Here is a 10,570-nt window from a genome sequence, read left to right as displayed (position 1 = left end):
AAAATGCTACCGTTTCTGGGAAAAACGCGGGAGTGGCTGGAGAAACGGAGGAGTGTCTGGGCGAACGCTGGGTGTGTTTGTGACGTCAAACCAGGAACGACAAGCACTGAACTGATCGCACTGGCAGAGTAAGTCTCGAGCTACTCAGAAACTGCACAGAGATGTCTTATCGCAATATTGCAAATCTTTCGTTCGCAATTTTAAGATGCTAAGATTCACTCCCAGTAGGCGGCAGCTTAGCGTGTGCAATGCTGCTAAAAGCAGCTTGCGAGCGAACAACTCGGAATGAGGGCCATGGGGGGTAATTCTGAGTTGATCGCAGCAGGATTTTTGTTAGCAGTTGGGCAAAACCATGTGCACTGCATTTACGAACAGATGATTTTTTATATAAATTTTAAAATGTTAGTAAATGTGTGTTTTTTTTTTCAACCTGGAAGCCCAACATCGATTAAGATCGATCTTAAATAGACCCCTGGGTTTTAAGGATAACCATGGTTGAGTCCAATGGTTAATTCACATTGACCGAAGTTCTAATTAAGTCACCTGTGCTCAAGCATGATATCCTTAAAATCTGGATTGCAATGACAGCATTTTGGAACTATGCCTAAGGGTTTAATTTTTACATTTATCCACTGACAATAAATCTACCTACAATATCCCTGTAACTGTTATGATTACAGTATTTCACTAAATAATTTAATTTGCTGAACCTTCTGTAAAAAGAAATATTAAGCTGCTGTAATTCCCAGATGCAGCAAATTTGTTAGCTAGTGGGCAAAACCATGTGCACTGCAGGGTTGGGGGGGGGGGGCAGATATAACATTTGCAGAGAGATTTAGGTGGGTTATATTGTTTGTGTGCAGGGTAAATACTGGCTGTTTTGTTTTTACACTGCAATTTAGATTTCAGTTTGAACACACCGCACCAAAATCTAACTCTCTCTGCACATATTATACACCCCCCCCCCCTGCAGTGTACATGGTTTTAGCTAATACATTTGCTGCTGTGATCAGATCTGAGTTAAGCCCTATGTATTTGGCACTGGCAAAGGGTTAGAGGCCTTGCTGTAGAGCTCACACCTTTCTTATCATGCATTGTAATATTTCCTATGTCCTGATGTTGTGCTCTCTGCTCCATCCAAGTAAACAGCAATGTAGCATGGCTATCAAAGAGCGTGAAGATTGCAGATTTCCTGGGATTAATGCTAAGGAATGCTATTCCAGAGGCTGCTGCTTTAATTCAAGTGTCACTGGGGTTAAATGGTGTTTTTACCTTAAAAACACAGGTAGAGTATATAGTACAGTGGTAAAGTGGGAGCATGTAGTGCTATTGATTACAGTTTTGATGGAGCTTAAACATGGATAAGGTCCATGGCTCTAAGAGTTTATCTTGTGTATCCTTTATTCTTAGTCATGGTCAGATAAGATTAGAAAATACCATTTAAGTGGAAATTTCCTGTTAGCTGTTTTTCAGTTTGCTCAACTGTCTGATTAACTGGTCCTAAAAAAGGACCAAAGGCGCTAAATTGCCCTGTGATCTAGCTAAATTGCCCCAGTTAAAAAAAAAAAAAAACTAAGCTGCTGTAATTCCTGGATGTTTCTTTACTGCATCAACAGGAAGTGACAAGAAACAATGTAATGTGGAACCGTACAGCAGAAGGGATTGCGGCTACCCCACAATAAGTGCAGCGGAATGTAAGAAGAGAAATTGTTGCTTTGACTGCAGCATTCCCGGGGTTAACTGGTGTTTCTTCAAGTCACAAGGTATGGAGCTGCTGTATAGTTACTCGCAAGTCAGTAGTTGTATGATGCTCACACCTGTTAAACTGGATACACACAGAATGCCCTACACAGGGGGTGAAATGAGCGCCCCCCCCCCCCCCGTACGCTCAGCACACATCACGCTGTGCTGAGCGGGGGCAGAGATGTGTGCTGAGCAGTTCGCTCAGCACACATCTCTCCCCAAAATCGGGCCGTGAATACGGACCTTTAAACTGGATCCACACTTAGATTATCTGTCCAATTTTTTTTTTCTAGTTGAAACAAAATTATGCTAATATGTGGCAGCAAATGACAATTGACCATTTGCTCACAAACACTGGAAAACATCCAAAAATGGTCATTTAGATAAATTGGTTAAATCCATTTCATTTAGCTAATTTATCCAAACTACCTTTATTGTATCTTTGTGGGTGAATGATGTGTGGGTCAGTGTTGAGGGTGGTGGAGGAGATGGGTAATAGGCACAGCAGGGTGTGGACAGTCAAATAGTGTGCTTAGAGGTTCAGAGTCATTGTATGAGACTCTGGCAACAGTGACTTGATGAGTCTGGTGTCCATAGGGTGGGACGCATTAACCTTTTTATGCTATTGAAATAGTTCTCCTCCTGACCGACGCAGTTCCTTGCTCCGAGGTTGGTGTATTGTCCTGTTGCAGCGCCTCTCCACTGTGGTCACAGTGAGCTGTGTGGTGTTGCTGGCGCATGCCAATCTCCCCCCAACCTCCCTCTTGCATTTCAGACCTACGTACGCATGATGGGATCTTGTATGATATGCGCGTGTGCTGTAGAGATGAAAGTGGGGGTGAGGAGGCAGATCGTGAGATGGGGAAACTTTGTGGACTGTTAGCAAAGGGGAGCACTGGGCAATCTGAGTTGCAAAGAGGGCAGCAGAAGAGGTTATTGCATGTGCACTGGTGACAGGTCCATCCTTGGTGGCCAGCCTCAGTGGTAAAGGGGTACATGAGCTAGTGTCCCTTGGCCAGCCATGTACCATGGCCACCTCCCTACCTCCTATATATTCTCCCTGATCTGTCACTTTGTTACGGTCTGCTGCTGGCACTGGTGTATCGTCCTGCAGATGCCGTCTCCGCCCATTGCTGTGACTTCCCCCAGAGTTAGCCACACAGAGTGACAGATCTGGGAAAATATATAGGAGATCATTACTTTCACTTGCAGCCTACCTTATTTTTTGCAGCCTAGCATGCTCCTGACCCCTTCTCTCACTAATACTTATACAACATTCATGAACTCATCTTAAGGTTTCTTTATTATTCAGTCACACTGTCTTGGATCCAAACCATTTCCTGTGGCATTGCAGTCAAACAATTGAGCTATTTACCCTTGCATAGAAAGGTATAATCTAAGCTAGAGAATTCTATTTGGAGCTCACCTTGTACTTTGTGAAGAAATAATCAGCTTTGTGGCTGAGCAGATATATGGAGTGTGTGGCTGCACACTGCATTGATCTGCTGAGTTGCAATGCTAATAATTTTTTTTTTTTGCAAAGTACCAATAGCTTCATTGTGAAGGTGGAAAGAAGGGTGTTACGGCATGGAATGTACAAACTGCGAGACCCTGCTGGTAGCGCCTTTGTCTATTTAGTAGGAAGGGCACGTAACAGCCGGGGGGCAATGGAGGAAGCCCCTTTAGGGCTGGAGCCCGGCGGAAACTGACTCCGTTGTCTCTGGCAGTTCCGCCCCTGGACTAGAGGAATGGTCAAGAACATGGCAACATTTAATGCCAAAAAATGCAAAATCATACACGTCTCAAAAATGCAAAGGCTAACTATAATATTAAGGGCATTATAATGGCAAGAGGAAAGCTATCTAAGTATTACTATTTCAGGTGAGCAATGTAACAAAGCAATAGGAAAGGCAAGTCAGATGCTTGTTTGCATAGGTTAAAGAACCAGTAGCAGAAAAAAGTAATACAGGTTGAGTATCCCATATCCAAATATTCCGAAATACGGAATATTCCGAAATACGGACTTTTTTGAGTGAGACTGAGATAGTTAAACCTTTGTGTTTTGATGGCTCAGTGTACACAAACTTTGTTTAATACTCAAAGTTATTAAAAATATTGTATTAAATGAACTTCAGACTGTGTGTATAAGGTGTATATGAAACATAAATGAATTCTGTGAATGTACACACACTTTGTTTAATGCACAAAGTTATAAAAAATATTGGCTAAAATGACCTTCAGGCTGTGTGTATAAGGTGTATATGAAACATAAATGCCTTCTGTGCTTAGATTTAGGTCCCATCACCATAATATCTCGTTATGGTATGCAATTATTCCAAAATACAGAAAAATCCGATATCCAAAATTCCTCTGGTCCCAAGCATTTTGGATAAGGGATACTCAACCTGTAATGCCACTGTATAGGTCCTTGGTACAGCCACATTTAGAATCCTGTGTTCAGTTCCAGAAGCCATATCTCCAGAAGGCTGTAAATACATTAGGGCAACTAAAATTGTGCATGCCCTACATCACAAAACTTACCTGGAAATACTAAAAAATGTTGATGTGTATAGTTTGGAGAAGGGAAGAGGGAACATACAGTAATAGAAACATTTAAATATATAGGGAGGAATGTAATAGGGTGTGAGAATCAGAAAGTGAGAGATTTTGTGTTTTTTCCTGTTGTTTTTTGTTTTTTTTGTTTGATTGTTTGTTTTTAAAGTGGCAATCCTTTACATGGCAAAACCAGGTTGATATTTGCCATGTAAAGGATTGCCACCGTGGGCATGTGTAGAAGGGGCACTGCTACTGTTGGCATTATGTGTGTAAGCTGCACTGATATGGTGGTTATGTGTATAAAGGGCACTGCGACTGTGGGTATTATTATTATTATTATTATTATTACATGCGGTGTAATGACAATAAGATAGTGCTACTGTGTGGCGTATTTTGATTTGGGGTGCTATTGTGTGGCCATGCCCCTTCCTTGTGATACCACACCTTCTTTTTTTAAGGAGCGCACTGTCCCTTTATTAAGTATTGGAGAGAGGGCCCAAATTAATAGTTTGCAGGGAGGCGCCAAACACCCTAGCACTGGCCCTTTGGTAGGGGACAGGATTTGCTTCTGCTTGTGCACATATGTTATGATTGCCAGCCAACAGCACTGGTTTTGCCTATAACACTAACTATAAATATTTTGAATTGGTCCTGGACCACCAATCCAAGGCACCCCTGCAAGTGTCCTGAGGCACCCCAGGGTGCAGTTTGAGAACCACTGGTATAGTGAGTACCCAGGATAATTATTGTAGCTGGTCTGCGGGTAACAGCTCTCAGATCCACTTCTAGAAAAAATGCAGCAATGTAATTTGAGTGACAAACTGCAGAGATGAACCCTTTCTGTGACTGCTGCACAGGGATCACACAAACTCTATTCATAGGGCTGACTTCACTTAGGGGAGATGTTCTCACCCCGCAAAGAAGTGCGAGTATATACCGCACTTACGGTACCATTGGATTTACAGATATTTTCTTGCAATACACTATGGGGGTCATTCTGAGTTGATTGCTCGCTAGCAGTTTTTAGCAGCCATGCAAACGCATTGTCGCTGCCCACTGGAGAGTGTATATTCACTTTGGAGAAGTGCGAATACTTGAGTAGCAGAGCGCCTGCAAAATCGTTTCAAAATAAGACCAGCACTGTAGTTACACTTCGTGTGCGTTGATTCTAACAACCGAGGGACGGCTTTTGATGTCACACACCCATCCAGCGAATGCCCAGCCACGTCTGCATTTCTTCTGCCACGCCTGCATTTTTCCAAGCACTCCCTGAAAACGGTCAGTTGACACCCAGAAACGCCCTCTTTCTGTCAATCTCCTTGTGGCCTGTTCTGTGATTGGAATAATCGCTAGAACTAGTGCAAAACCACAATGGACTTTGTACCCGTACGATGCGCATGCACATTACGGAGCATGCGCATGCACAGATTAGCCATTTTTTTTCAACTGATTGCTACGCAGCGAACAACGGCAGCAAGCGATCAACTCGGAATGACCCCCTATATACATAGAAACATGGATTTTTACTGCAGGAATTATGGTTAGTTTAGGGGTATCGGTTAGGGTCAACAGAGGTGTAGCTAGGGGTCCAAGCGCCCCTGGCAAAGTAAGGGACTGGCGCCCCCCCTTTCGATAAAGCATTGCAGTCCATTGGCGGTTACCATGTTGGAGCCACAGCAACTGACCCCCTCCCCCACACGCTGCCCTACATCATCGGCTGGGATTCACTGTTGGTGTGAAGCCACTGGGAACATTCTGGTAGCATTAGCAGCAGCCTGTGTCATAGATAGGGAAGGCAGAAGGTTAACTAGCTAATAGCAGTCTGTTGGCAGCAGAGGCTGGGCGGGGGGCTGAGAATGAGCCAACGCTGATCAGTGTCCAGTCTGCTCAGACAAAAATATTTTGTGATCAGGGCTGGTTCTAGACCAAAGGAGCCAATGGCAAAAATTTCCTTTGGCACCCCCCCCCCCCCCCCCCCACACACACACACACATACACACACACACACACACACACACACACACACACACACACACACACCAAAAAGAACATATCCCAGTTTAACATAACGCTATGTGGTGCAAGGTGTGGAGCTGGTCACTTGTATCAGACCTCTGACATTTGCCTTTTCACCCATATTGCATACTTTTTCTTGCAGGTTGTGTCTTAATTCAAGAAGTGTTCTAAGTACTTCAGCTTAGTATCTTTACTGACCCCTCTTTACCCCACACTACATAACTGACCCCTCTATACCCTACACTACATCACTGACCTTTCTATAACCATCACTGCATTACTGACCCCTCTATTAGAGATCTGCACTTGAAATTTTTCGGGTTTTGTGTTTTGGTTTTGGGTTCGGTTCCGCGGCCGTGTTTTGGGTTCGACCGCGTTTTGGCAAAACCTCACCGAATTTTTTTTGTCGGATTCGGGTGTGTTTTGGATTCGGGTGTTTTTTTCAAAAAACACTAAAAAACAGCTTAAATCATAGAATTTGGGGGTCATTTTGATCCCAAAGTATTATTAACCTCAAAAACCATAATTTCCACTCATTTTCAGTCTATTCTGAATGCCTCACACCTCACAATATTATTTTTAGTCCTAAAATTTGCACCGAGGTCGCTGGATGACTAAGCTAAGCGACCCTAGTGGCCGACACAAACACCTGGCCCATCTAGGAGTGGCACTGCAGTGTCACGCAGGATGGCCCTTCCAAAAAACACTCCCCAAACAGCACATGACACAAAGAAAAAAAGAGGCGCAATGAGGTAGCTGTGTGAGTAAGCTAAGCGACCCCAGCGGCCGACACAAACACCTGGCCCATCTAGGAGTGTCACTGCAGTGTCACGCAGGATGGCCCTTCCAAAAAACACTCCCCAAACAGCACATGACGCAAAGAAAAAAAGAGGCGCAATGAGGTAGCCGTGTGAGTAAGATAAGCGACCCTAGTGGCCGACACAAACACCTGGCCCATCTAGGAGTGGCACTGCAGTGTCACGCAGGATGGCCCTTCCAAAAAACACTCCCCAAACAGCACATGACGCAAAGAAAAAAAGAGGCGCAATGAGGTAGCTGTGTGAGTAAGATAAGCGACCCTAGTGGCCGACACAAACACCTGGCCCATCTAGGAGAGGCACTGCAGTGTCACGCAGGATGGCCCTTCAAAAAAATACTCCCCAAACAGCACATGACGCAAAGAAAAATGAAAGAAAAAAGAGGTGCAAGATGGAATTGTCCTTGGGCCCTCCCACCCACCCTTATGTTGTATAAACAGGACATGCACACTTTAACCAACCCATCATTTCAGTGACAGGGTCTGCCACACGACTGTGACTGAAATGACGGGTTGGTTTGGACCCCCACCAAAAAAGAAGCAATTAATCTCTCCTTGCACAAACTGGCTCTACAGAGGCAAGATGTCCACCTCATCATCATCCTCCGATATATCACCGTGTACATCCCCCTCCTCACAGATTATCAATTCGTCCCCACTGGAATCCACCATCTCAGCTCCCTGTGTACTTTGTGGAGGCAATTGCTGCTGGTCAATGTCTCCACGGAGGAATTGATTATAATTCATTTTAATGAACATCATCTTCTCCACATTTTCTGGAAGTAACCTCGTACGCCGATTGCTGACAAGGTGAGCGGCGGCACTAAACACTCTTTCGGAGTACACACTTGTGGGAGGGCAACTTAGGCAGAATAAAGCCAGTTTGTGCAAGGGCCTCCAAATTGCCTCTTTTTCCTGCCAGTATAAGTACGGACTGTCTGACGTGCCTACTTGGATGCGGTCACTCATATAATCCTCCACCATTCTTTCAATGGGGAGAGAATCATATGCAGTGCCAGTAGACGACATGTCCGACTCCGTAATCGTTGTCAGGTCCTTCAGTCCGGACCAGATGTCAGCATCAGCAGTCGCTCCAGACTGCCCTGCATCACCGCCAGCGGGTGGGCTCGGAATTCTGAGCCTTTTCCTCGCACCCCCAGTTGCGGGAGAATGTGAAGGAGGAGATGTTGACAGGTCGCGTTCCGCTTGACTTGACAATTTTCTCACCAGCAGGTCTTTGAACCCCAGCAGACTTGTGTGTGCCAGAAAGAGAGATCCAAGGTAGGTTTTAAATCTAGGATCGAGCACGGTGGCCAAAATGTAGTGCTCTGATTTCAACGGATTGACCACCCGTGAATCCTTGTTAAGCGAATTAAGGGCTCCATCCACAAGTCCCACATGCCTAGCGGAATCGCTCTGTGTTAGCTCCTCCTTCAATGTCTCCAGCTTCTTCTGCAAAAGCCTGATGAGGGGAATGACCTGACTCAGGCTGGCAGTGTCTGAACTGACTTCACGTGTGGCAAGTTCAAAGAGCAGCAGAACCTTGCACAACGTTGAAATCATTCTCCACTGCGCTTGAGACAGGTGCATTCCACCTCCTATATCGTGCTCAATTGTATAGGCTTGAATGGCCTTTTGCTGCTCCTCCAACCTCTGAAGCATATATAGGGTTGAATTCCACCTGGTATACATGCATGGTCGTAATAAACTAGGATAGAAAAGAATAAAGTAGAAAATAAGATTTTAAACCTACCGGTAAATCTTTTTCTCGTAGTCCGTAGAGGATGCTGGGGACTCCGTAAGGACCATGGGGATAGACAGGCTCCACAGGAGACACGGGCACTTTAAGAAAGACTTTAGTTCTGGGTGTGCACTGGCTCCTCCCTCTATGCCACAGTTAGAGAAACTGTGCCCAGAGGAGACGGACAGTATGAGGAAAGGATTTTGTTAATCCAGGGCAAGATTCATACCAGCCACACCAATCACACCATATAACTTGTGATAAACTACCCAGTTATCAGTATGAAAAAACAACATAGCATCAGTGCAGGACCGATGCAACTATAACATAACCCTTATTGAAGCAATAACTATATACAAGTATTGCAGAAGTAGTCCGCACTTGGGATGGGCGCCCAGCATCCTCTACGGACTACGAGAAAAAGATTTACCGGTAGGTTTAAAATCTTATTTTCTCTAACGTCCTAGAGGATGCTGGGGACTCCGTAAGGACCATGGGGATTATACCAATGCTCCAAAACGGGCGGGAGAGTGCGGATGACTCTGCAGCACCGATTGAGCAAACATGAGTTCCTCCTCAGCCAGGGTATCAAACTTATAGTATTTTGCAAAGGTGTTTGAACCCGACCAAGTAGCAGCTTGACAAAGCTGTAGTGCCGAGACCCCTCGGGCAGCCGCCCAAGAAGAGCCCACTTTCCTCGTGGAATGGGCCTTGACCGATTTCAGTAACTGCAATCCAGCCATAGAATGCGCTTGCTGAATCGTGTTACAAATCCGGCGAGCAATAGCCTGTTTTGAAGCAGGGGCACCAATCTTGTTGGTTGCATACAGGACAAACAGCGCTTCAGTTTTCCTGACTCTAGCCGTCCTGGCCATGTAAATTTTCAAAGCCCTGACCACATCAAGTAACTCGGAATCCTCCAAGTCACGCGTAGCCACAGGCACCACAATAGGTTGGTTCATATGAAAAGATGAGACCACTTTTGGTAGGAATTGAGGACGGGTCCGCAATTCCGCTCTATCCACATGGAATACCAAATATGGGCTTTTATGTGACAAAGCCGCTAATTCCGACACTCGCCTAGCCGAAGCCAAGGCTAATAACATGACCACCTTCCATGTGAGATATTTTAACTCCACTGTTTTAAGTGGTTCAAACCAGTGTGATTTTAGAAAACTTAACACCACGTTAAGGTCCCAAGGTGCCACCGGAGGCACAAAAGGAGGCTGAATATGCAGCACTCCTTTTACAAAAGTCTGAACTTCTGGAAGAGAAGCCAATTCTTTTTGAAAGAAAATGGATAAGGCCGAAATCTGGACCTTAATAGAGCCTAATTTTAGGCCCAAATTCACTCCAGTTTGTAGGAAGTGAAGGAAACGGCCCAGATGGAATTCTTCCGTAGGAGCATTCCTGGCCTCACACCAAGAAACATAATTTCGCCATATACGGTGTAATGTTTTAACGTTACATCCTTCCTAGCCTTTATCAGCGTAGGGATGACCTCAACCGGAATGCTAGGATCCGGCATTCAACCGCCATGCCGTCAAACGCAGCCGCGGTAAGTCTTGGAACAGACAGGGCCCCTGATGCAACAGGTCCTGTCTTAGAGGGAGAGGCCACAGATCTTCTGTGAGCATTTCCTGCAGATCCGGATACCAGATGGCCAATACTCCGGATACTCCGTGGCCAATCTGGAA

This window comes from Pseudophryne corroboree, unplaced genomic scaffold (genome assembly GCF_028390025.1).
Source record: "Pseudophryne corroboree isolate aPseCor3 unplaced genomic scaffold, aPseCor3.hap2 scaffold_745, whole genome shotgun sequence".
NCBI classification, from domain to species: domain Eukaryota; kingdom Metazoa; phylum Chordata; class Amphibia; order Anura; family Myobatrachidae; genus Pseudophryne; species Pseudophryne corroboree.
The sequence above is the reverse complement of the archived record's forward strand: the minus strand, read 5'-3'. Positions refer to the sequence as shown.